Source organism: Vicia villosa, unplaced genomic scaffold, assembly GCF_029867415.1.
Source record: "Vicia villosa cultivar HV-30 ecotype Madison, WI unplaced genomic scaffold, Vvil1.0 ctg.000278F_1_1, whole genome shotgun sequence".
Classification (NCBI taxonomy): Eukaryota; Viridiplantae; Streptophyta; class Magnoliopsida; order Fabales; family Fabaceae; genus Vicia; species Vicia villosa.
The window spans coordinates 984137-1005741 of NW_026705117.1; positions in this window are offsets into that span (position 1 = coordinate 984137).

The following is a 21605-nucleotide window of genomic DNA, read 5'->3' on the forward strand; positions in this document are numbered from 1 at the left end:
GTATCTACACTTGGTGAACTTTATTACGGAATTTATAACATGAGTAAGGTTCATGACTTTCCTGCTGGTGTGTGCCAAACTGTTGGTGTTGGTGGTCACATCAGTGGTGCAGGGTATGGTGCAATGTTGAGAAAATATGGTTTAACTGTTCATAATGTCATTGATGCATATATTGTTGACGATAAGGGTATGCTTTTAAATAGGAAATAAATGGGAGAAGATCTCTTTTGTGAGAACAAGAACGACAACACATGGAGGGCAGAACAAGATAAGATTAAAGCTTTGCAGATGGCTGAAGAGCAGAGGTTAGCAAGGGAAGAAGAGAAACAAGGATTGTTTTAAGAAGAGGAGATGAGGAAATAAGCTGCTAAACAAACGCTTTTAGAACTGGAACAAATACAAAAGAGATAAACAATACTGATAGTCCCACATCGTTTTATGCATAAAACATATTGGTGTATATATTGATTAAACAAACTAAATGATTAAAAAGATTATGGACTGGAATGAAGTTGCTTTGCAATGGATGGGCTAAAGGCCCAAATCTTTTATTATAATTGTTTGAAATAAATCTTTAAAACAATTAAATAAAAAAAATTTCATGTTAGCAATCTTTAAAATAATTAAATAAAAAAATCCATGTCAGCAAAGTTTAAAATAATTACATAAAAAAAGTCCACGTCAGCAATTTTTAAAATAATTAAATAAAAAAAATTCCACGTCAGAAACGTTAACGAACACCTCAGCAACGTTAGTGACACATCATCCTTTTTGGAACGGAATCTGTGAGGAAGGGCAACGCTAAATACATTTGGTAATTTAAAGGACCTATTTGTAGCAAAAATAAGATAAAGGACCAAATCGTTACAATTAAATAACTTAAAGGACCCTAGAGGTAATTTAGCCTAAATGAAAATACTAGAGAGAGTGTTAGGGTGTCATCTATAGTAGAAAAGATGGTTGAAAATAAACTTAAGTGGTTTAGGCATGTACAGAGAAGACTTGTAGATTTTATAGTGAGAGTACATCATATAGAGAGAAGTCAAACAACTAGAGGTATAGAAAAGACCTATAAAAACTATAAGAAAAATTATTAAGAAATATCTCAAGATTAACGATTTAGATAGAAGCATGGCCCTAGATAGAACATTATGGCAAAAGTTGATCCATGTAGAGGACCTCACTTAGTAGGATAAGGCTTGATTTTTTTGTTGTTATTGTTATTTGTAAAGAAGTTCCATCTCCTTGGAAAATAATTCACGCATCATTTTTAACCTTAAAAATCTTGAGTAAAGATTCATCTTTCTCAAAAGAGATACATAAAATCATGACTCAAGAGGTACAAAATTCTCTTTGTAGGGCCGACCCAACGCAATGTGAGGCCTAAAGCGACTATTAAAATGAAGTTTTTTTTTTGTTTATCTACTATAATTAAATATTTTATTTTTAGAAGAAGTTCTAAGATTAAACAAAAATCTTTGTATTTTTTACAGTGAGTCATTTTGTCAACTCTCACATATTATGTTGATCAAACAATAATTGTTGTATTTTTTAAAGATTTTATATAAGTAAGAGTAACAAAAGTAAAAATGAATTTTTAAAAAATAAAATTATATAATTAATAAAATTTATAATTATTAATAATAATTTATGTATTCAAATTACTCTAAAGAAATAACTTTTTTGCCCTGCCTGTTTTGAACACGGGAGCTTCCAAATAAAATATTATTTCCTTACCAACTGAGTTAAGGAAGCATCTATACACAATTTTTCGTTTTCGAAAAAATATACTGAATTTTAATTTTTGAGGCCTAAAATACCTTTAAGAAAAAAATTGAGGCCCAAGGCAAGGGCCTAGCCCGCCTTACCTTGGGTCGGCCCTATCTCTGTGCACTAAAAACAATTATGCAACTTTACTTGAATTTTGCTCTGGGAACAATATTTTCTATGCATAATATTTGAACTAAGTTCCAACTTTATTAAGTTATATTGAGCAAAAAAATTATGCATAATCACAAATATTGAATTATGTATATTTAACTTTCTTCGTTGTATTTTTGTGCAGTAAAATTTTGGTTAATTTTACTCAATTTATCATAATTTTATCTTTTTGTTGATTCTATCAAATAATGAAAAACCTAATTAATTATCTAAATCAACTAGAGTATTACATATTTAAATTCTTTGTTTGGTATCAATATATGTGGTTTGCGTTCATTTTAAATGATTTTTTAGTTGCATTCTTTCATTAGAATTTAAAACAAAAAACTTTTTAAAACACTTTTTGGCTTTGAAAACTTACTCCAGTATGTTCAACTCCTTTGAAAACCAACAGACACATACAGACTAATGAGGTTAATTTCAGTCAATTTTAAAGTATAAAAGAGACTAGAGTACATAATGTCATAAACAAATTCATATCCAATACAATACAATAAAAGTTGTAGTTACCTGTAACTTTCTTTATTAGGAGGAAAACATTGTGGTTTTGAACCCATGATAAGGTATTAACCATACAAGGTTAGATAAAACCATGTTTTTATTTTCTAACGACCTCACTCTATTTTATCATTAAAATCATGTCATTCAATTTATTTTTTGAAAGAGTTGCAAGAATTACTCCAGTGTGTTCAAATCCATAAAAAATAATATTTGTTGAAAATAGATCCACCTTCATACACACACATTTATTGCAATGATCATACTTAGAAAATATTCCCAAATGGTGAAAAACTTCATATAAACATTCATAATAGTGCGGACACTTTCTCTCTCATGGATTAAATATCTCTATGTAGATAGAAAAAGTCAAAGGAAAGTCATTTTCCTCTGAGTCATAAGCATTCTTTTCTCGTTTGCCTGTGTTGGTAAGTTTATCTATTCTTGAAAAGAATAGAGATAGGCCTTTGTTTATGGTATTTTACCCTTCCTTTGTTTATGGTTAATAACTTCACAATGTTCCTCTTATAGATCAAGCATTCTCTTTCATATTAAATTTTATGTTGTCCTCTATGTTATGACTATGACTTTGGTGGAATCTATAGAATTTGGACATGTACAACACAAATTCATCTCATATTTTCTTATGAAAAGTGTCCCTTTCATATATGAATTATGCATTGGCACATTATTTAATAGTAAATTTTGTATGAGTGTTTAATGGAGTGTATTATCACTACTCAAATAATTAAGAGTGTTATTTATAAAATAATAATATTCTTGCGTTAAACTCTAAAATTGACAATTATTTAAATATTTTATTTTTCAACAAAAAAAAAAGTAATTAAAAAGAAATAGAGAAAATATATATTTCAATAATAGAAATTTTATATAAAATTACATCTTTTTCAATATTTTAATTTTTATCTTAATATTTATCTCAATTTTTGTCAAACGGGTCTAATAAAATTAAATACACTAATTATATAATAGGAAGTAATGAATATTATACACTAATTATCAAACGGGTCTAAATATTTTTATGAACGATGCTAAAATAAAAATAACGTTTATATATATAAAAAAAACCCATTGTTGATCCAAATATTTAAATATGAAAATTAATCAACTATTTTTTGTTACTTCATATTTTAAATGTAAAAGTAAATATTTGAAATTTAATATTTATATAAATTAACAATAATAATATTATATTATTCAAAATATTGAAGTTACCGATAAAAATATTGAATATTAACGGGAACATGAAATTACTGATGAAAATATTTTGAAATTAACGAGAACTTGAAGTTACTGATTAAAATATTGAATATTAACGGGAACATGAAAATACGGATCAAAATAGTGAATATTCACGGGATCATGAAGTTACTAATTACAATATTGAATATTAACGGGAACCTGAAGTAGCTTATTAAAATATTGAATGTTATCGGGAACATGAAGTTATTGATCACAATATTGAATATTAGCGGGAACCTGAAGTTACTGATCACAATATTGAATATTAACGGGAACCTGAAGTTACTGATAAAAATATTTTGAAATTAACGGAAACCTGAAGTTACTGATTGAAATATTGAATATTAACGGGAACATGAAATTACTAATCAAAATAATGAATATTCATTGGAACATGAAGTTATTGATCATAATATTGAATATTAACGGGAACATGAAGTTACTGATCACAATATTGAATATTAACGGGAACCTGAAGTTACTGATTAAAATATTGAATATTAACTGGAACATGAAGTTACAAAAAATTGTTTAGACGCAATTTAATTTTGGTGCTTTCAATTTTGTTCTTGATTTTTTTAGACACAATTTAATGTTAATATTAACTCTTATTTTTTTCACAAAATGATACTTACTTTTAATATTTTTTTTCTATTAAAAAATATACATCTAAAATAAATGTGTGTTCCGTACTAGAACTCGTACGAACGAACGAGTTTGTTACTCGTTATTTACATACAAATCAAGTTTACGTATCACAAATATATTTTTGAATATCAACGTGTATAGAAACAAATGCTATCTTGTTACTTATTAAACTATTGAATGTTATCGGGAACATGAAGTTATTGATCACAATATTGAATATTAGCGGGAACCTGAACTTACTGATCACAATATTGAATATTAACGGGAACCTGAAGTTACTGATAAAAATATTTTGAAATTAACGGAAACCTGAAGTTACTGATTGAAATATTGAATATTAACGGGAACATGAAATTACTAATCAAAATAATGAATATTCATTGGAACATGAAGTTATTGATCATAATATTGAATATTAACGGGAACATGAAGTTACTGATCACAATATTGAATATTAACGGGAACCTGAAGTTACTGATTAAAATATTGAATATTAACTGGAACATGAAGTTACAAAAAATTGTTTAGACGCAATTTAATTTTGGTGCTTTCAATTTTGTTCTTGATTTTTTTAGACACAATTTAATGTTAATATTAACTCTTATTTTTTTCACAAAATGATACTTACTTTTAATATTTTTTTTCTATTAAAAAATATACATCCAAAATAAATGTGCGTTCCGTACTAGAACTCGTACGAACGAACGGGTTTGTTACTCGTTATTTACATACAAATCAAGTTTACGTATCACAGTTATATTTTTGAATATCAACTTGTATAGAAACAAATGCTATCTTGTTACAATCAAAAGTTAAAGAGCTTTGCTAATTTATTAATTTTTCAAAAATAATCAGTTACCCCAACTTTACATAGGAACATTGTAAAGTTTACCGATTGACAAATTTTTTTCTTTTTGTTTAGCAAAAATGTAGGATAAGTATACAATATAATAGAGTTTCATAGTTTAGTATTATATTGCACCAAACAAATGTCAATTCATTTAATCATTCATATCATTTGACTCAACATAACACCATGTTTAAGTCCCACATCTTCTTCTTGTAAGCTATAACCTAAAAATAATATACATAAATATTAGAAATATATAAATGATAATAAATATAAAAGAATAAATATTTATTCAATGCATACAACATAATAGTTTTAAATTGCAATCTTTGCTATCAAAATATATAATTTCATAATACACTATATGTGAGCTATTTTTTAAAAATCAATAAATTACCAAATAACCATGAATGAGATTTTCTGGAATCAGTTCACCCGAATTTTCTTCCTCTCTTGCCAAGAATTCAGACTTAATATTATTTGGATCGAATGTGGCATCACCAAATATAATTAAGGGTTCACACTTCTTAACTACATACAATTCAATTTCTTCTGTTTGCAATGAGGTCTCTAATGCAATATACTGAAAATAGAAGAACTACATTATATTTAAGAAATTATATTAAAATAAAATGTCTCAAAAAAATAATGTTAAGAAATGAAAGAAACCTGACGAAGTTGTCCGATTGATATTGTAGGCGTACAAATAAGGTATGGTCTCCTCAAATTTGAGACTCTAACCTCTTCCAATGAAAAAGGCTTGATAAAAATATCTAACTAAAAAAAAAACAAAACTCTTACTCAAAAAAAGAAAAAAGATATTTGTTGTAATTGGAAAAATTGTCGAATAAAGAATATGATTAATAAAAAGTAATAGAAGGAAAAAATATTATAGTTTTATTACATACTATAAATTTAATAGACTCGTATCAATGCTTAAAATTTACAACGATCAATGAAGAATTCAATATTATATTATTGAAAGATCAATCAACAAATTAAATATATTTGTGATTTAATTAAAAAAGGCCTATTATAGACTCTAATTTTGATGCATATTATATGTCAATCTTTAGAAAATTATTATCTAGTTTGTGCAATACAAACTCAATTTATGTTTTGAGACAACATAAAAAAATTATCTTGCTATACCTCAGATTTTAGTCACAAAATATTATTTAAACCCCCCAAATATAATTGACATGTAACATGAATTTATAAAATAAATTACCTCATCTTCATTTTTTGCAGAGTTACTAAGATGCTCAACAATTATTGAGAGGCGATTGTTTCTATCAGAAATAGAGATATTTGGGCCATTTCCTCACCTTTACTTGTTCTTGCACTTATTATATCATCATTTTGATTCATACTCTCTTTTCCGCTAATTTTATTAATCTGGACTCTAATTCTACAACTTATTCTTCTTGATTTTGTATTGGGCATGTTATATTTTGTGTTCATTATTGTTATACCCCAAAATTTGCCCGCATCTTTTTTCAAGAAAACTCCAATCTGAAAATTAAAAGTCTCATATAATTATGGATTATTTCAACAAATATCCTAACATATGAAACACTTAGTTTTTAGAATTTTTCTTATACAGTAAATTGGCCTGCAGTTGAATTTATTCTTACGCAAACGCCAAATACTGTTTATTACTTCACACATGCTATTTATTTATTTACAGATAAATAGTACTCACACAATTGGTACAGAGTTAAATCTTTTTGCAGGCGCAGAATCAGGAAACTCAGACTGTACTGGTAACAAGTAGATTATTATTATCTTTTGTTTCCCACTAGTTTTTGTACTATATTCCATTATTTTCAAAAATCTTTTCAAATCTCTTTTTCAAAAATCAAATCTCTCTTTTTCCCAACACTATCATCCACTTTCTTTCAAATCTTACTTCCACTCAAATTTTCCTTTTGTAAGGAATCACATCATTCCCCAACGTCTCTTTCCTTCTTTCCATTCTATAAATACCTCTCATTTTCTTCCATAAAATCTCACATCAAATTCCAACTCATCTTTCAAATTCCTACCTCATATCTATTTTCTCTTCTTCCCTGACAAGAATGGCAAAGTGGATAGAGACACTGTTTCTTACAGTCATCACCATAGCTACGGTGATCATGACTTTCTTCTGCCTGCATAGTCCTGAAGAGTGTGGACCTGCAATGGTTGCACTCCCAATCATCTACATGTTATTGTTCATAGCATGGGTCATTAATCGTCATTCTTAAAATTTGCCGTATTTCTTATTTCTTAAATGTACCGTTTATTCGTCGTACTGTTCAATATAGTATGTGATATTTGTACTGTCAGTATTAAATGTTGTACCATTTGTCATAATATTGCTTGATTACTAAGATAATATTTTGTGTGTTTTCTGCCAGTCAAATATTCCTATTTCTGTGCATTAAATGATTTTCAGGGTTATTATCGGTAATTTTGCCCGCATACCGTAAATATTAGTTATTTATTATGTCTATGTTTTTAACAGGTCATGTAAATAAACTTTCATTTTTCACATAAAACATAAAACAAAAACAACAAAAAAAAAGAAAATTAACTTTGACTGTTGATTCTTCACTCTAACTGCTACGTCAATACCTGAATAGTCAGTTGACAGCCAAACTGCTGGCAGTACAATTCTCAGTGTTTTGTACCATCAATCAAATCAATCTTTCACAATTCAAAATTCCAAGATCTTTGTGCTAGTAGTCTTCTGAATATCACGCGATTAGCAGAAACTCAACACCGCACAAAAAAAAAATCAGGTACGTTTAACTGTCTCCTACACAAACAGTCCCTAATCAGGGTTTTTCTTGTTTTTTCAGGAGCAACAAGTTTTTGAGAGCTCAAATGGATTTCATACACATCCATATATCTCAAAGTACCATCATACAAATTTTCAAACTTCAATTCATTCAGACGCACCGTCAGCAGCTCAAACAGTCAACAGACGACCCGTTTGACCAAAAAAGTCAACAGACAGTCAAAAATGAAATTTTTTTGTCAAAATCCATATTTTGTCAAAGGATTCATCATTTGATCATTGGATGATCATAATTCATCAAGGAAAGATCAAAAATCAACAAAACTCTAAGATTCAAAATTAGGGTTTTTGCCTGAAAAGTCAACTCAACTTTGACTGATCATAACTCTCTCATCCTTCATCCAAAAAATTCAAACCAAAGCTCATCTTGAAGGAAATTCAATTATCTTTCAAATGCCATTGATCCCATGGTCATTGTATTCACCATTTGAAAAATATGATCAAAGACATTACAGGTCATTTTCAAAGTCAACAAAAAGACACTTTTTTCAAAAGGACACACAAGGAGCACCAAAAATCATTTTGACATGAGACCAAAGACATTGGTTAGAGGACTCTTTGAGGTTTCCAAAAAGTGCAAGATCTCCTTCATATGACAAAAATTGAGGGATTTACACCTTGTTGAAGTTGGCTAAATTTTGGGAAAATACATGAAATCAACATTGCTCAAAAATGTATTTTTTCCAAATGGGGCCAAGTTTTCAGCATTCAAACATCATTTCCATGATGTTATGGGCCTCCCACGACCAAGACCAAGCCCACACCTTTTTTATCCATTTTTGGCATGATTTTATCTTATTTTAAGATTAAAATTAAAAGGAAAAAAGGGAAGGATAAATCATAGCTTATTTTCTAAGCTAAAGCCTCCACATGTGACTTAATTATGCAGCAAGGAAACCCATAAGTCAAGAGGTGTGGAGATCAAGCAATGGTGGCTTAAATTTTAAGCTTGAAAAGTCAAAAATTCAACAAAGCTCATGAATACTTCTTAGCTTATTTTCTAAGCACTCCATGGCTTATATAAAGGCAAGAATACTTCACAAACAAAGGGAGAGCCAAGACACCCATGAAAATATAGCAAGCATAGCATAGAAACACACCAAAATTCTCTCAAAATTCCATAACTTTGTAATTTTCAATTTCCATATTCCAATCAATATTAATACAAACAAACACTTTCAATCATCTTCTAAGATCATATAGAGTAAGAATAAACTCTTTGTGTGGTCCCATGAGAGTCGTAGCACGTTCATAGTGTTCTTCATGTTCATATGTGATCAATCCTCATTTTCCTATATTCAATCAGTCTCAATGTAATCTAATCATCCTAATGTGATCATGAGGCCTCATAGGGTAGATCTGGGCTCTAACATGTGAGTTTCCACGTGAGGATAGCTCTATGCCATTAACAAGTGTTCTTGCATGCTTAAGCTTTAACCTCTTCGAATCTATAGCTACAGTGCCCAAATAGCAAAACTAACACCACCATCATGTTCAGGAGGTGATTTTAAGTCGATCTGGGTCACTTGTTTTTATTTCTAACGTTTATTTTTGCAGGTGAGGGAAGCTACCAAAAATGGCGTTTCTGATGTACAAATAGGGGAGGTTAAAAACCCCCGCTATTTGTTTAAAAAATAAAGGAGCTGAAGGTTGAAGACGACCACGCGTCCCAGCGTGGTTCGCCAGTCAACTTGTCTTCGTCCACACAAGCAACGTGGGTCCCACTCACTTAAAATCTGAAAAAATAAGAGAAACAGTTGGACTGGGCCTAACACGTATCACTATCCACACCCCTGGTTTCTGGCCCAAAAGCAGCTCTTGAACTAAACTCAGTTCTCTTTCAGGTTTGCTTAATACACCCCCTGCAGGTTTTAATTAATAAATTTCTATATTTTGCATTTTTATTAAAATCAACCAATCATAAAACACCAAAAATATTTTATTTTTAATTTTTAATCTGATAAAATATTTATTTATTTTTAGGCATAAAAATATTAATATTTAATTTAAAATTTCAATATTTTGCATAATTAATTAGTATATATTTATATATTTGCTTTTTAATTATTCTAACCAATCAAAAAATCATAAAAAATTTGTTCTTTATATAAAATATTGTTTATATATTATAAACTAATTTTGTACATATTTTGAATAATTTTCTTTTTAAGTTTTAATTATTTGTATAATTATTTACACAATTATGTTTTAATTAACTTAAATCAATTCCAAAAATTCCAAAAAAAATTAGTTTTGTTTAAAATTAATTAACAAATATTTTGTACATATTTTAAACTTAATTTCTAGGTTTAAATCTATTTTCATCTTTTTCTTCATTTTAATTTAATTAATCATGCATTAATTATAATTAAAATCAATCATAAAAATCCAAAAACATGCCTTTTATTTTTCCTTGCAATTTAAATTCCTAGATAAATGTATAGGATGTCAAATTCATGTAAATAGGCTAGTTTACATTTCCTGCACAGTCGATGTAATAGCGTAGATTTACTTTCCGCACTTTACATTTCCGCATTTTAATTTCCAGCAAATATAAACTGCGTGTATGTCAAAGATAAAATTGAACCGTTAGATCACTAACTTCAAAGATAAATATCTGAATACAAACACAATCACACTTGCACCTTTTAAGGTAATCCCTTCTCATTCTTTTCAAAATCAAAGTCAAAATTCTACTATTTTGAGTACAAAATCGAACCTTGCGTTTATATCCGGTGAAAGGATAGATTTTTAAAGGAAATAGGATAAAGACCTTACAACTCAGGGTAGACCTCCTAGTTTGCTTGCTCAAATCAAAACAAACAAAATTCTCATACACTGTTGTTTTTCAAAACAAAACTTTCCAAAAAGACAATACTTTGTATACATCCAAACACGGATTATTACAAAGTTAACGTTCTTTTCAAAACATCTTTCGAAAGATAAACAAGCATTTTGTATACATCCACACACGGATCATTACAAAATTCAATTTACAAAAGCATTTGAAACCACATATGAGCAATTTCAGAGCAATTGAAAAGTCATCGAAAAACAAGTGAGCTAAGCAAACTTAAGAGCCCATGGATAACCATGGATACAAAGGGTGCTAACACCTTCCCTTTGTATAACCTACCCCCTTACCCAGAATTTCTTAAAGGTCTTTTTTCTGTTTCTTTTATAAACCTTTCCTTAATTGGATAAAATAAAAGGTCGGTGGCGACTCTGTGAATTTTCAAAATGCGAAAGCATTAAGCGATAAAAAAGAGTCAGTTCACGTATCTCTACAGAACAGAGGTATGGCCCGGGATTAAAAAATCGGAGGTCCACAATTATATTATTATTTAAAGGCCTTTTGTGTTTCCACTAAAAAGACAAAAAAACCATTGATTTATTAATACTGTTATCATGATAAGTAAAATACTTGAAATTGATAAATCTATTCTTTATTTCTAATTAACCATACTTGACTATATCATACATATTTAGAAAATAAATAAATAAATAAATGATTATATTAATTTTATAATATTATATTTATTGATAATTGAATGTATATCCATTAACATAATATTTTGATGCAGTGCAATGAATAGGAAATACTTTATGCACTATTAATTTATAATAATTTTAAAAAAACTATAAAGTCAATGTATCATAAAAATCAACGACTCTAATCTGTAAAACACGAAAGCGATATAAAGAATGAATTTTATATTTCTTGAATTTGACACGTATTTTTCTTTTTGAAATAAATTATATTTAAAATACAATAATTTATTTTACTCCAAAATTTATCAATTATAAAATTATATCATAGTTTTTTTTTTGTGTTTATCACCACCAGTTTAGTCCGGTTCGGGAGTCAGTTCTAACATCAAGTGGTTCCAGTCCCCTCCCGATCGTAGTTGCGGGGGATCGAATCGTGGTCCTCCCTACCAAGTTCAACGTCAATCACCACTAAACCAACTAACTATTGGTAATCAACTACCTATCTAATAATAAAACATGCCTATTAACACCCTAAATTTCCCTTCTTTAATTTTAACTTTGCACTAAGAAATGCTCATAATGGTAATTTGCTAATTCAAATTTTATTTACACCAATCAGATTTCATCATTCTTCTAAATGACACCCTTTTTCCATTTTTCCTATTGATTCTTTCCTAATATTATGTTTTTGGGACATTTCTTAAACCCGATAACAATGCCCACTCTCACTCATTTCGTAAAACATCATCTGTCTCCAACATTTTCTCATTCACCTCTCTCCTTTTTTTCAGACCTAACTCTTCCCTCCTCTTTCTACTTCTTCTTATTACTTTCACCAATCTCCTCCTTTCATCAATCTCCACCGATCAAGCTCGATCTCCACCAATAAGTCCATCTCCTCCTTTTTAAAATCTTTTCATTTTCTCCATAAAAACCTAATCAACCGTTATCTTCTCATTCTTCAATCCTTGTCACCGACCTAACCGACCTAACCGAAGAACCCTTCGATCTCTGCCAAAAACTATAGGAAAGAAGCAAAAGTTCATCGCCACAAGTTTCAACGAAGTGGGTTGTACCATGTAATGCTTCCTTTTCGTTTTCTTTATGTCATTGTTTCTGTTTTAAATGTATTTAACTATCATCTTCTTCCTTAATTTTTGTCAATAAATGATATTGCAACAGTATCGGCAACATTGCAACAGTGACATGTAAACCCACTCCTTCGAATTGGAGCTTCTCATTGGCTTGGATCTAGGTTCCACCATGATTTCGTTTCCCCCCAATTGTTTGGTGGCGATTTTGTTTTCCTCAACGGTTTCATTGCATAACTGTTTGGTTCGTAATTTCCCTTTCCCTCATATTTATATCTCACCTGTTTTTATCAACATAGGGTTTTGCTTTAAGTCAATAGGGGCATTTTAATATGATAAATTCTATGATTGCTTGTGTTTGATTACTTGAAAGTTTGTTAATTGCTTGAGTTTGTGGTGATTTAGACAGTATGCACGATGTTGGGACTGGAAGAGGGCAAGGAGTGTGTTGTTGTTGGGGACACTGTTTAAAAACATGAAATTGAAACCTTGCATGCTTGATGAGTATTGAAGAGTATTCTAAAAAGATATTACTATTATATGTTTCTATTTTTTTTGCTGGAGGGGTGTTGTTGGTTTTATATAAATTTTGTTTTGTTAGAGTTGTTAAGTAGCGGCTGTAATGAAACCCTTTTCTCTTTTCTCATACCAGATTTTGTTCGAAGTTTTATATATTTTTAATCTTGCAATTGCTCTACTCATCTGTGTCAAGACTGTTGTGGTAAGCACAAATTCCCTCTATAGCAAGTGAATAATCATTAGTTTGTTCCATAATATTAATTAGCCCTTGAACTATTCTCATTCTATCAAGTTTGTTCCATAAACTATAAAAGTATAGTAAATATTAAATAGTCTGTGAACTATTCTAATTCTATCAAGTTGGTTTTCGAATTATACTTTATCTCCTCTTTAAAAAGTACCAATGTGAATCACTTGTCATGTGTTAATCATAAAGCAGGTAAATATTATAGACATAGGTCTTGATTACATAATCTGGTTTTTGCAGCTAAATATTTCTTATACATCTCTTAGTAATTTTGTCAAAAAAAAAAATTGTGGTTTTTAATTTTGTTGCTGAGATTACAGTTTGTGGAAATTGCTAAGTAATTTATCTATACAAACTTTGGAGGTGAAATTCAAGAACAACCAAGTGCATGTTCTAAATGCTAATCACCTAATGCTTTTTCCATGATAACTATAACTACTAAACTAATGTGTTTAGTGATTTTCAATGATGATTGCAGATTTATTGATTATCTTATTGTTCTAATTGATAGGATTATGGTTATTGCACTCTATCTTATTGTTCTAATTGATAGGATTATGGTTAATTGTAGAACTCAACCTCACAAAAATCTGTAGGACATTTCAAATTAAATAGTCTAGAAATTAATATGTTGTACAACTCCACAAAATAAAGTACATAGAATAGGTTTAAAATATGTGTGTTATATCACAACATCCACGACTCAGATTCTAGCATCACCTAGCACAGTTTCACACTCAACCGTATAAATTATTTTTTTCTTACTTGAATTCTGCATATTTTCATGTTATTTGTGCTTTTCTACTGTGTAGGATTTTTGCTTTATTCCAGCCTGGCTGCAGAGTGTGCATTGTGGTTGATATTGACAAGGGGTCAACTCATCAATAAATACAACCTGATACCTTAATCAAAGTTCAAAGCCTGATGTTACATTTTGCATGAATTGAGGTATTCTTTGTTTCAAACTATGGTTGTTTTTTATGCTTCTCATGTCAGTTTATACTAATCCTACTATTTGCAATATATTTATTTGTTACAATGCAAAAGGTACCAAAAAAATATATTATAGAGAGACAACTAGGCATGTGTTTGGAGATACATGTGATTGTTGATTTTCTCTGATTGAAGATATTACAGAGAGGTAACTAGGTATGTGTTTGAAAAATATTACAGAGCCAAAGAAATCTGCTCCTCATCCATTTCACCTTATTGGAGAATTTATAAGGAGCTTGAAGAAAGATCATTTTGTTAGTGATACTGGTGATATTGTGTACTACCAAGCAGATTCTGAACTTAGTGGCTCTTATGATGAAATTTAAGATTTTCACAATTGAAATTTGTCATAAAGTTAGTGCAATTAGTAGAATACACTTTATTAAAAGTTGAAGTGTATTCTCTAAGTTTTGAATATTCTTTAGTTAAAGTTTTAGTTTCTCTAAGTTATAAGTTTTTCTAAAGTTTCAGTTTTTCTAAACTGTTAAGTTTTTCTAAATAGTTTATGGTTTTTTAAGATTTTAGATTTTCTAAAGTTTCACTTTTTCTAAACTGATAAATCATAAAATGGCAGAATGTCACTCTTGGTGTTATGGTTAGACCTATGGACATATATGCATATGAGCAAATCAATACCACTTCCGCCCCAAATATTTGGATTCACATACAGCTAGAGTTTTTTTTCCATTTATATGAATTGTATAAGGAATTTTAACTATTTGACACATACTATAAATCATTTTAACACATCTTGTATTTTCATTCTTCTTTTGCTACTTATTATGGATCTTTAAGCTTCTTTAACAAGTTTACAAATTCATTTTGTATAATGACATTAACAAATATTTTCTTATCATTTTTTGAGTTCACAATTCTTATTGTGAACATGTCCTTTGTGAACATGATGCACTGGAAGTGAAATGTTAGAAGACAAATTATGACTAAACAAATACTTTTTAGATAAAAAAATACTTAAACCTTAATAATATGTTTGGTTTCACATTCCAAGTCATTGGTATTGTCTCTATTTATTTATTATTACTAAAAATATAAATAATTTATATTTTAATTTTAATTAATTAAAATTTTATTTATCTCACAGGTCACTATCACCACAATATCTTTTTATATTTATTTTAACCAACCAAATATTTGTAAATATTTATAGTTATTAGTGATATTTGTTATTAAATTATATAATTGCATATTATATAATTGCATTTAAATAAATTATATGCCAATTAAAATTGAAAACTATTTATCTAAGAAGTTTTCATAGGACACTATCACCACTGACTTCTTTTGCTTTTCTAGTAGGGCCTCTGAATCTTCTTCCCATGTTAAGGACACTCACAGATCTTCTGGGCTTTTTCTCCTTCTTAGTCAGGAGTGCTTTCATCTCATCTTTCCCCTTGGACAAGTTCAGGATCAGATCTTGAAACAGGGCATTCTGGGCTTGAGGTCTTTGACTGATTGTTCGAGATCCATTTATGCTGAAATAAACAGCGAGGAAGTGAGAAACATGTGGTAGAAACCTGCTATGCGATGTTATGAATGCAAATGCAATGTCTTCAAGGATCTTTAGGGAATTTAGTTCGCAACATTAGAAAATGAGTTGGTTGCCTCTTTGACTGAAGATCCTTCATTTTAGATATCCTTCTACAAGAATCAAGCTCACCATATCCAGTGGGTCATAGCCTCTAATTCAGGATACTTCTTTTTGAGTTTGAAAGCATATGGCTAGAGGAAAATAAATCCTCTTGCCCCTTGATAGGTATGGTGCCTCTAAATTGGAAGACATATGGCTAGAGGAAAATAAATCCTCTTACCCCTTGATAGGAATTTGGTCCTTGATAAGAGCACCTGAAATTGTGCGCCCTAAATACCTAAGATCCTTGAAAGGGTTAGTTAACATGCTATGTTATGATGTCATGACATCATGCAGATACAATGCATCGGGCAAAGCGTAAGATAGTAAGGACAAACAAGTCCTACAAACAAAACCTGCAAGAAACCAAAGGGTTAGTAGCATACACAAGCAACTCACACAAGTGTCCTTAGTTTTAAAGGCTTTCATAGTCCATAGGTGAGTACCCTCCCCATGGAAGTTAAGTTGGTTCAACCTGTCTTACAATAGTAACTGGGTTCTATGGAGCTCATATCACGGATCTTTCTTTAAAGCATTATCTTAGTCAATGCTCGAACGACTGATCGAAAACATCTTGAAAGATTGATCTCAATGAGTGTAGCTTCGAGTATCAACCAGCTTCGGTAAAGCCAGCCATCTCACTACTTTCTAATAGGCCAAGGTCAAGTTCAGCTAGGGTTCTAAGGGCAAATTAGTGCTTAATGACACTACATGGCAGCCTAATGTCTCCTCGATAACGTTCAAAGGCCATCAGAATAAACCAAAGTGTCGCACTAATGGTGGCCACCAGATCAACCATATCGGGACGAGCCATACAGTCTCCTTAGTCTATAGCCACTTACCTAAGATACACTAGATCCGGGTGTAGGATCTTTCACACAAGAACATTCCCAAGCAGTGCCTTTAAAAATAAAGCAATCAAATCAAACAAATTACAAAAGTAGAAGTGAACTAAAACTCTAAGGTAACCCCTCTTTTTAAAATATCCCCAGCAGAGTCATCAGTTTTGTAATACGGTGGAAGAACTGACTTTAATATTTTCGCAAACAAATGTTTCGGTGAGCAAGAGTTGCCACCAACTTTTATTTTATCTAATTTAGGAAAGGTATAGAAGAACATGAAAGACCTTCTTTGAAAAGAGATTGAGTTCGGGGGGTAGGTTATACAAAGGGAAGGTATGAGCACCCTTTGTATCCATGGTTATCCATGGGCTCTTAATTGCTTAGCTCACTTGTTTTGTTTGAAATGTTTGAAAGTGCCGTGTGTGTTTATAAAAACAGTTTGATTTTGAAAATGTCTAAAAAGACAACGTTAGAAAACGGGGTGTGAAAAGCATTTGATTTGTTGTGAGCAAGCACTTAAGAGTTACCTACCCTAAGTTGTAAGGTCTAACTTGTTCTTTACTTAGGCAATAGTACTATCCATACCATTTGAGAGTAGGTAGTCCTATACAATGGATGTGCGGGTCATCGAATCGTCATAGGGGCTATCCATACCATAAAGAGGGTAAGAAGTCCTATGAGATGGGAATAGTCATAAAGGCAACACGTAACGACACCTTAGCCATCGAAGGGACTATTACCATTTAATTGAGAGACAAGATCATTTATACCGAAGGCGATATCGAAGAGACTATGATCTTTAAATCAGAGAGACATGGTGATTTGAATCGAGGGCAGCGTAGGCTAAGGCATCGCTACGCTCGAGGGACTTGACTATTTAATCGAAGGCAATAGAAGAGGGGGTACCCTAAAGGTGAGTGTGTGAAGAGTATGTTTGATTCAGTTAATTTATCTTGGATTAAAGTTAGCTAGCATTTGATTTTATTATCTTGCCATGCACACCTAATTGAACATACATCTAACAGTTGAAATATAAGTAGGAATTTAAAATGCAGAAATTTAAAATGCAGAAAATGAATCTACACTATTACAAAAAAACTTGCGACCTATACAATGATTACTAATATTTAAATGAAAAATCTAAATAAATATAAAAGCAAAACAGTCATACGACATTCATTGGAGTTTAAGATGAGAAGAGAATCACGGTAAGAGAAATTAAGTCTTTTGAATTTTAAAAAATAAATCTAATTAAAATTAATCCTAATTCTATATTAGTTAATTAAAGTAAATTAAATCTAATTATTTTAACCTAATCCTAACTTAATTTATCCTAAAACCTAATTTTACTAATTAAAAAAACATTCTTTTTGAGATTTTATTTTATGTCTAAAACTAATTAATCAAGATAAATTAAGAAATTAATCATGTGATGAAAACCTAATCCTAAGTTTGATGGTCTGTAATATTTATTAATACTATGATAAAAGGTTAGTAGTTAGTAATAATAATGAAAAAAAGAAATTAAAGAAAAGGTGTAAGAAAATATAAAAAAATTGGAAAATTAAACGTCTGATCAAGTGTGGTGGAGGTGTGAGGATCCATGGTGGAATTGCGTGCTCTGAAGCCTTAGATCTGAATTAGTGGACACTCTATGGTGGAGACTCGAGGGTGCACTGTGTGCGCGATTTGGATGGACGCGCTGGATCTGCAAACAATGTAAATCAAAGAAATTTGACACAAAATAAACACAAGAGGCAGGGATCAAACCCGTGCCCTTGCGCGTCAAGGCCATTGGACGCCACTTTCCTCCACTAAACCATTATTCATGGGCTGTTCAAGGATTCGCTCGCGATTAATATGAATCGTACTCTAATGTCCAGAGCTGCCGCTGCCAGCGGCTAATTCATCTTCTCCGGCGGGACTTGTTCGTGTACCTACAAAACCAGACCAAAACGAACGTACAAAAGAGCTTGTTCCACTAATTCATGCCCTACGAATACGATGGTCTCATTATTTTCGGGTAAAACAACCTGTAACTAATGTTTTAAAGCTCCATGAACTTAATGCCCTAACCATGGTGGATGTCATTCTACACGTGGAAGCTCCATCCTCAAGGCCCAGACCTTCCCTAAACCTTTTATGTCTCTGGAGTGGAATAGAGAGATCGAAATTGCTTGAAACTTGCTGTAGAGAAAAATCTCTCTTGCCCTAATTTCTTTGAATTTTTGAGAGTTTTGTTTAGGTTATGGAGGATAGGGTTTTCCTCTTCCTTTGTTCTAAACGTGTTGCATATATATAGGGCAAGGGTTTTGATCAAAAATAAGGAGAAAATATATTGCTTTGAATACAAAAATATTCCTTTGTAAATGTTGATAAAATCTTTCCAAAAGTAGATTTTTCTTGCCTTGTATCTTCTTGCACGAAATTGGAAGTCATTATGGACTTCCTTGGTCCTCAAGACAAGTAGAAACAAAGCTCAACTCAACTTGTTCCTTGCTTTTGTATTTTATTTAATTAAATTTGAATTTTAATCTAAATAATTCAAAAATAAATCAAATAAATAACAAATAAGCATGCTCTTGGACTTGGAGGTCGTGGATGGACTTAGGAACAAATTTAGATCATAAGAACTTAGGCCCATTTGGAAAAAAATTAATTTTGACAAGTATTTTTCTTCATGCACCTCTTCAAAAATGCTCAACTTGTGCAACTTGTATCTTGCTCAATTTTCAACATTTTTAGGTGTTCTTGGACTTTTTAGAAAGCTCGAAGGGTCCTCTAAACACTCCTTTTTGTTTCATATTCATTGAAGTTTCCATGTTCATGTACACTTCTTTGCAAAAAGATGACTTTTTGTTGACTTTTCAAAAGGACCTACAATGTTTTGGCTCATATCTCTCAAATGATGCATTTCTTGACTTTGGTCTCAGTATCAAAGTTGTAGAGGATGAAATTTCCTTGAGATTAGGCTTTGGTTGGACCATTTCTGATAAAGTATGAGAGACTTATGGCCAGTCAAAGTTGGTTTGACTTTTAGTTTAAAACCCTAATTAGAGACTGAGTTTTTGTTGATTTTTAGAGCTTTTCCTGATGAATCATGATCAACCCTTGATCAAATGGTGAATATAATTTCAAAATGTTGATATTGACCAAAAGTTAGGAGTTTTGACTCTAAGTTTACCATAGTTGACTTTTAACCTAGCTTAGTCGACTGTTGATCATTTAGGCATTTGACTGAGCAATCTTGTGCTGTGAGGCTTGAAACTTGGTATGAGGATAATACGAGTCATATGAGATATCATGAAGTCCACTTGAGGCCTTGTTTAAGAGAAGATATGCATGCTTGATTATATGAGTCTGAAGAGACTGCTTGAGCCACAATATCTTGAAATATGAAGGAAAAATTTTGGGGTATGACACCTCTCATGTTCCAAAATAGACAATTCATGGGGAATTTTGAGCGCTCTCGGGCCTAAACCTTGTTGCATAATTACTTCTAACGTTTAGCTTTTTTTTTAGCTTTCCTTGAAGACTCTGATTTAACTTTTTTAAACCCCTCTGAATCAACTCCAGTGGAGTTTTCTGCTTGCCCCGTAACCCCAATACCTTGACGAACCAAATCCTGTTGCACCATATTATCCCAAGAAGAATTTAGAAAATCTAAATCCTGTTGCAGAACCATATTTGTTTCTGGAACTGCCTCAACCGTGCCTAAAAGCGGATTCTAATAAGTGGAATTCTCAATAGGATCCTCCTTTTCACTAACCAAAACCAGAGTCTTGTCTATACCTTCATTTGAGTTTACCTCGTCATCATTCTCTGTATTAAGATCATCGTTCTCCATATTAATGTCATTGCTGACATCAGCATCCAAATGTTCATCTATTTAGATCTGTTTCCTTCCCTATAGTATTTCCTGCAGCACTACCTTTTCCAGTTGGTTGAGCCTCCAAGTCAATAAAATTTTCATTCTCTATACCCTGTGTCGCGTCTGTACTTTTACCCTTCCCAGTAACCTAAACAAAGAAAGCCTTTTGGTCCCAGTGCATCCTTCTATGACCTCCCTCCAAGACAACCTCTTCTCTCTCCTTTTAAGCTTTCCCTTGTCCATATTTGTCTCGTCATTTCTTCTTTTGTAGTTGCTAAAATTGTGTCCAATGATGTTACAGCTGTGATAAAACTCCGGCAGATACTCGTACTCAATATCCACGAAAAAAACATACCCCTTTCTTTCGACTAACACTTTGTACCTGAGTCGTTAAACATATCTAGATCCACAAGTGTCGCACGCTCGCGAAAATGGACAGAGTCGCCACCAATATATTTATCCCAAAGAGGGAAAGGAATATCAGAAAACCTAAAAAAGGAAGGAACAGGGTCTTGCGACCAGAGAATAAGGGTACGGGAGTCGGTTACGCAAGGGGAAGGTATTAGCACCCCTCGCGCCCATCGTACTCGATGGTATCCACCTATGTTTATTTCTATCTAAAGGGTGTGTACTATGTCTATCTATATGTGAATGCATGCAAAAAGAAATACGGGGAAAAGAAGGTTATAAATAGTTGTGCTCGCTTAGGCCCCGCGACCTAATGCCTACGTATCCTTTTCAGGAATCAGAGCGCCGTAGTTCGGCTCTTTAGTTTTTGTTTGTTTTTGTGTTTTTTAGTTGAACAGTTACATTCACACTCCGCTGCTCGACCTCTGGAGTCTTAAGCTGGGAATGGA